Source organism: Sarcophilus harrisii, chromosome 2 (assembly GCF_902635505.1).
Source record: "Sarcophilus harrisii chromosome 2, mSarHar1.11, whole genome shotgun sequence".
NCBI lineage: Eukaryota > Metazoa > Chordata > Mammalia > Dasyuromorphia > Dasyuridae > Sarcophilus > Sarcophilus harrisii.
In genome coordinates, this window is record NC_045427.1 from 538,230,325 (window position 1) to 538,236,625 (window position 6,301).

Genomic DNA, 6,301 nt, shown 5'->3' on the forward strand with positions numbered 1-6,301 from the left:
TTGAAATGTAGTATTAAAAAAAATATTGAATGAGTAGTAGTGGATACAGGACTGGCCTTGCAGTGAACTAAAAAGGGATCAAACTGTGCCTCTGAAATCCACTAATTGTTTTACCATGGATAAGTCACTTACCTCCTGAGTTCCCCCAAGGAAATTTTATATAACTGAAATTGTCTCTTATCTTTTAAGATTCCCTCTGTCTCCTGCCTGGTGGTGAATTCTACTCCAAATCACAGCTGCAGAAAATAAAATCTTTCATTCACCTCAACTTTTTTTAAAAAAAAAATGACCTTTTTTTTTTTTATCATTGTCACAACAACATAGAGCTAATTGTAACATATAGTGTAAGACACTTAACCAAACCTATCTTCTACCAAATTGCTTTCTACTTTTCCCAGGAGTTCTTGTTGAATAAAATCTTCCTCCCTTTCTCTTCTATGAACACTGAGCTTCTGAAGAGGCTTGTTTCTGGTATTGCTCGCCTAGTCTATTCTATTGATCTACTTTTCTTTTCTTTTCTTTTTTCTTTTCTTTTTTTTATTTAATAGCCTTTTATTTACAGGTTATATGTATGGGTAACTTTACAGCATTAACAATTGTCAAACCTCTTGTTCCAATTTTTCACCTCTTACCCCCCACCCCCTCCCCCAGATGGCAGGATGACCAGTAGATGTTAAATATATTAAAATATAAATTAGATACACAATAAGTATACATGAACTATATTTTGCTGTACAAACCATTATTTTGCTGTACAAAAAGAATCGGACTCTGAAATAGTGTACAATTAGCTTGTGAAGGAAATCAAAAATGCAGGTGGGCAAAAATATGGGGGATTGGGAATTTAATGTAATGGTTTTTAGTCATCTCCAAGAGTTCTTTCTCTGGGTGTAGCTGTTTCAGTTCATTACTGCTCCATTGGAAATTGATCTACTTTTCTATTTTTTTTTTTTTTTAGCCAGCAACAATACTTTTTAATGATTAATACTTTGGTTTTAATTTTTTTCTGATTGTCTACTTTGAAAATATTGTCATAGTTATCCCAAGTATCCCTCCATCTTCCCCTCCCAGAAAGTCACTTATACAGCAAATACTCTTTTTGAGAGAGAGAAAAAATTCCTAGCATAGTTGATCAATACAATGGAAAGGCTGAAAAACCTACACAAAGTATAAAATTTTTGGACTGCCTGCTTTACTTCTGTAATAATTTGTTTTAAAATTTACATAAGTGCTAAGCATGTCTTGGTAAGTCAAATATTAGTTATTTTATGATAGTTTGGGAACTCTGAGTAAGGTATAAGACTTTTCAGCATAGAGGGAACCTGCTGACAATGTCTGGTTTGGCTCCCTGTCTCCTCTAAGGGTTCTCAGCTTTCCTGAGTAGTTAGGAGGTGGTGACAACCTGTGTTGTAATTAAAGCAGAGGGATACCAAGTGGCAAAGAGTCATCTACACACAATAACAAAGCAGTTTATAGTTAGCATATGCACAGTGTGCTATAATTATGTAAAGGTATTAAGGTATATAAGACTGAGAGAATTTGGAATAAACAGACTCTATGTTTGATCATTCATGTGAGTCCCTCCTCTTCACTCCTCTTCTAAGATAAAGGTCTTGGACTGGTACCAAGATCCTCCAGAGAGCTAGAACAGACACAATACATTTTGAATAAATTTCTCTTTAATCCTTTTTTTTTTTTAGTTTTCTTATATATGAAAATTCTGATGAATTTTATATATTTATTTTGTATTCTGTTGCTTTACCAAAACTATTAATTGTATCAAATACCTTCTTTAGTGATTCTCTAGGGTTTTCTAAGTTAACCATCATGTTATTTATAAGTAGGCATAATTTTGCCTCTTCTTTACTGACATTTATTCATTTCACTTTTTCTCTTGCCTTATTTGTAGACCTACCATCTTTAGAACTAGGTGGACTAATTTGAGAGAATGAGGGCATCCTTACTTTACCCCTGAACTTAATGAGAAAAATTCCAGGGTTTCTCTATCACAAATGACACTAGCTCTTGGCTTTAGATCTCTACTTTTTTTTTTTTTTTTTTTTTTCCTGAGGCAGTTGGGGTTAAGTGACTTGCCAGGGTCACACAGCTAGGAAGTGTTAAGTGTCTGAGACCAGATTTGTACTCAGATCCTCCTGACTTCAGGGCTGGTGCTCTATCTACTGTGCCACCTAGCTGCCCCTAGAACTATACTTTTTATTATAACATTAGAACCTTTCTGCATCTATGATTTTCTACTGCTCTCAACAAGAGAACTCTGTAATTTATGAATAGTTTTGTCTGTGTATATGGATGTGATTATGTAGTTTTTAGCATTTTTATTATTTTATTGATTAATTATTCTAATTGTTTCCCTAATGTAATATCCTTGATATAAATTCTGCTTGATTATAAGGTATGAGACATTTTTCTATATATGTTGTTATTTGTAGCTGAAATTAGAAATTTTTTTTTTCTTTCTCTGTATGGTCATTTGACTCAAAGGCATTTACTAGGAATGCCAATGGAAGTTTACATGTGTATCTGTTTTGCAGAGTAGCAGAAAGAAGCCTCTGTGTTGATAGGAGTCCTATTTAATTTTTTAAACTCTTGTATTTAAGTGCTAATTAGTCTCTTTTTCCAAGGGTATCATACTTGCCTAAGATATGGAGAGGCTTGAAATACCATATACCAAAAGTTACCAACTGTTAAACGAGATTTTTTTCTGTCCTCTTTTATTGTTTCCTGAAGTTAATGTTCACTTTCTTCCTTCTTTCCTCTCTCTCACTCTCGTTTCCTTCCTTTCTTCTTCCCTCCTTCCTTCCTTCCCTGCCTCTCTCCCTTCCTCTCTTCTTTCTTTTCTCCTTCCTCCCTTCCCTTCCCTCCCTTCCACTCTCCCTCTGTTTCTTCCTTCCTTCCTTCCTTCCTTCCTTCCTTCCCTCCTTCCTTCCTTCCTTCATTCCTTCTTTCTTTCCTTCCTTTCTTCCTTCCTTTTTCTCTCTTTCTTTCTCTTTCTTCCTCTCTTTTTCTTTTTCTATTTCTTTTTGTGGGACTTATGCTTCAGTGCCTGAAATGATTGGATCTGACTCAAGCACTACAGGCAGGCTTCACAGCCACACGCTCGGCCTAACTTATGTAAACATTGTCCTGCATGACAGCATTTTCCTACCCCATCTGCAGCTGCAAGGGAATCCATTATTTTTCTAGTCCCAGGGGAGGGAAAAGGTCTTGGGCATCATTACTCCTAGGCAAATGTAACTGACTCTGGCGTATACCCTAATTTGCTTGCCATAATTATAGGTCGCTCACCCCTTTTGTTATTTCCAAAACCCCCTTTTTTTTTGTTCTTATCAATAATAAATGGAGCCAGTGAATCACACCGCTGTAATATTTGGATATTATGAAAATGCTAATAATAACAAGGTAGCGTCAGCAGCACCCAGGTCTTATCAGCTGGTCAGATGCTCTATTAGGCAGCCAGTGAGGAGTTCAAGCAAATTGGTTATGTTAATGTCCTGTAGTACTTGGAAAAGATGAGGAGTTGGCAATTAATTTTTTCCAGGCGGCAGGCCGACAGGCAAATTTATATTCCTCCCTCTCCATGGGATCAGGCTAAGAGGAGGTGAGGTAGAAAAGCAAGCTTCTTATAGGAGCTTTCCAGGATCTAATTGAACGGTGCTAAATAAAGACTGGAGAGGAAAGGGGAGAAAAAAATGCATACCCAACAATGGGAGAGCACTGCTCTTCCCCATTCATTCAGCTGACAGAGCTTTTGCAACTTAAACCTGTTTTATTAATTATGTTTGACATTTCCTTAATTAGTTTCATTTACATCCCATCAGCCCCTACAAGACGATTGCCCCATATATCATTTTACCAGAGGAGTGTGATGCTTACAGAATTATAACAACAACAGAAAATCCTGTGTAACTTGCATAAAATTAGTGGATGTTCTTTTCTAGTTTCTTTTACTTTCTTTTTCTTTTTTTCTTTAAAATAAGTAAGTCTTTCTTAAAATTAGAAGAATCTCTGAAATAAATGGAAAGTAAAAACCAGATTTCTTATGGTTATATCCATCTATTACCCATCTAGACTGGAGCATTTAGATTTGTAGAATAATTGCTTATAAATCATAACCTTAGAAAGTTTCTTATAACAAAATAAAACAATTTAAGTAAATCAAACAGCACAATGACCTTACCTGAAAGTGAATGCTACATTCCACACCTGTAGTTCACTTTCAATTTTTTTAAATGAAACTTATTTTCTTTTCCTCAGATCACCCATTTCATTTGAGAGAGAGAGAGAGAGAGAGAGAGAGAAAATAAAAATAAATTCTTTGTCACAAATATACATTGTTAAGCAAAACAAATTCCCTTATTGTTTATATATTGAAAAATAGAAATGTCTCATCCTATAACCTAAATCTATCATTTGTCAGAAGGAGGATAGTGTTTTATCAAGAATTCTTTTGGACTTATAAAAGTTCATTTTTTTGATTATGATATGTACAGCTTTTGTATTATTTGTATTTAGAGTGTTGTCATTGCATAAATAGTTCTGGTTCTGGTCAGTCTATCCTTCAATTTATAAAAGTTTACAAAATTGCTCTATTTGTGTAATATTGCTATTTAGTGTAATTGTTCTGGTACTGCTTACTTCATTCCCACATCAATTCACATCAGTCTTACTGTCTTTCTTTGAAATCATCTATTTCCTCATTTCTTACAGGTTCATAGGTTTCTGTAATATTCATATACCATCATTTATTGAGTTGTTCCTTAATTGATGGGCATCCTTTAATTGCTATTTTTTCACTACCATTAAAAGAGCTGCTATAAATATTTTTATTGAGTAAGTAAAATGAAGAGATCTGAGTTTTGAAAAAGCTGTTGTGTGGAAAATGAAATGGCATAGGGAGAGGCTTGAGGAGGGAGAACTATTAAATGACTGCTGGATATTTAAATATAGAAAGTCATACCTGAATGAGTTTTTTTTTAGTTTCTAGCAGTTTAAATTTTTTTCTTGAATTCCTAAAGAGCTTATAACTTCTTATTCTAGTGATTAACCATTACAGAACTTTAAGTACATATTTATTTGGTAAAATCTGCTGCATATAATCATTTATATTTTAATTATCTTTTATTGAGATTGACATATTTTATATGTTTCATATTGATATTTAATAAGAGGGTAGGGCAAGTAAGGAAAGTCTTGACTAAATCTGGATAGACTAGATAGGACTAGCAGCTAGGCAAATGAAGTTAGCCTATAACAGTGACTGCTAAAGTTGATAGATAAGAGCCAGTCAATACAATCAGTCCATGTATGTAAGAGGCTAGTGACCAAGGAAGTCAGACAGGAACTTTGAATCCAACCTAGTAAATTATTGTTAAAAGAATCAGGGACCTAAATAAAAGATCTAAGCTGATAGGGTCCAAGAATTTGGTTAAATGGTCTAGGAAATTATGAATCAATGTCTTGATAAGTGTGTTAATAAAAAGCATATCATGCATACTACTGGCAAAAATAGTAATAATATCTAGCTTTGTGTTTCACAAAGTACTGTTATATATTAATAAAAGCTGACATTTGCATCGTGTTTTACAGTTAAGTATCTTACATATAATATCTCATTTGACTCCCACTGTTCTCTGTAGATAGAACTACAAAACATGTTATTCGCACTTTTCATATGAAGAAACTGGTAGTCAGAGATGTTAAATTATTTGTCCTTGATCTCATAGCAAGAAAATATTAGAGATGAATTTAAATCCCATATGACCCCAAATCTAGTGATCTTTCCACTACATTGTGCTGCCCCATGATTTCAACATTCCCCAAATCCGGGATAGGTGGGACAAATATAATTATTTCCATTCTATGAATTATAATATGAAGCCCAGAAAGTGTATGTGACTTACAATGAGTAAGTAGAAGTTCCAGGATTTAGAATCCAAGTCTCCTGATTTCTAGTTGAATTCTCTTTCTTTTTGGCAATGCTTTAAGAGCTTAAATTGAAGATCAAGTTTCATCTCAGAAAACTTCTTAAGCCCTCAGGTGGAAGCAAATGTAGATATCTAATTACAAAGGAAAAATAAATAATTTGGCACTGTTTTAAAAGTAGAAAGATCAAATAATAGAACAAATTAACTATACAACCTACAGAAGCAAATGTATCTAGTACACTAGTATCTGATAAATTCAGATACCAGCTCCTGGGACAATGATTCACTATTTGACAAAAATTGGGAAAATTGGATTGAAATATGGAAGAAATTAGATGCAGACTACTATCTCAAAA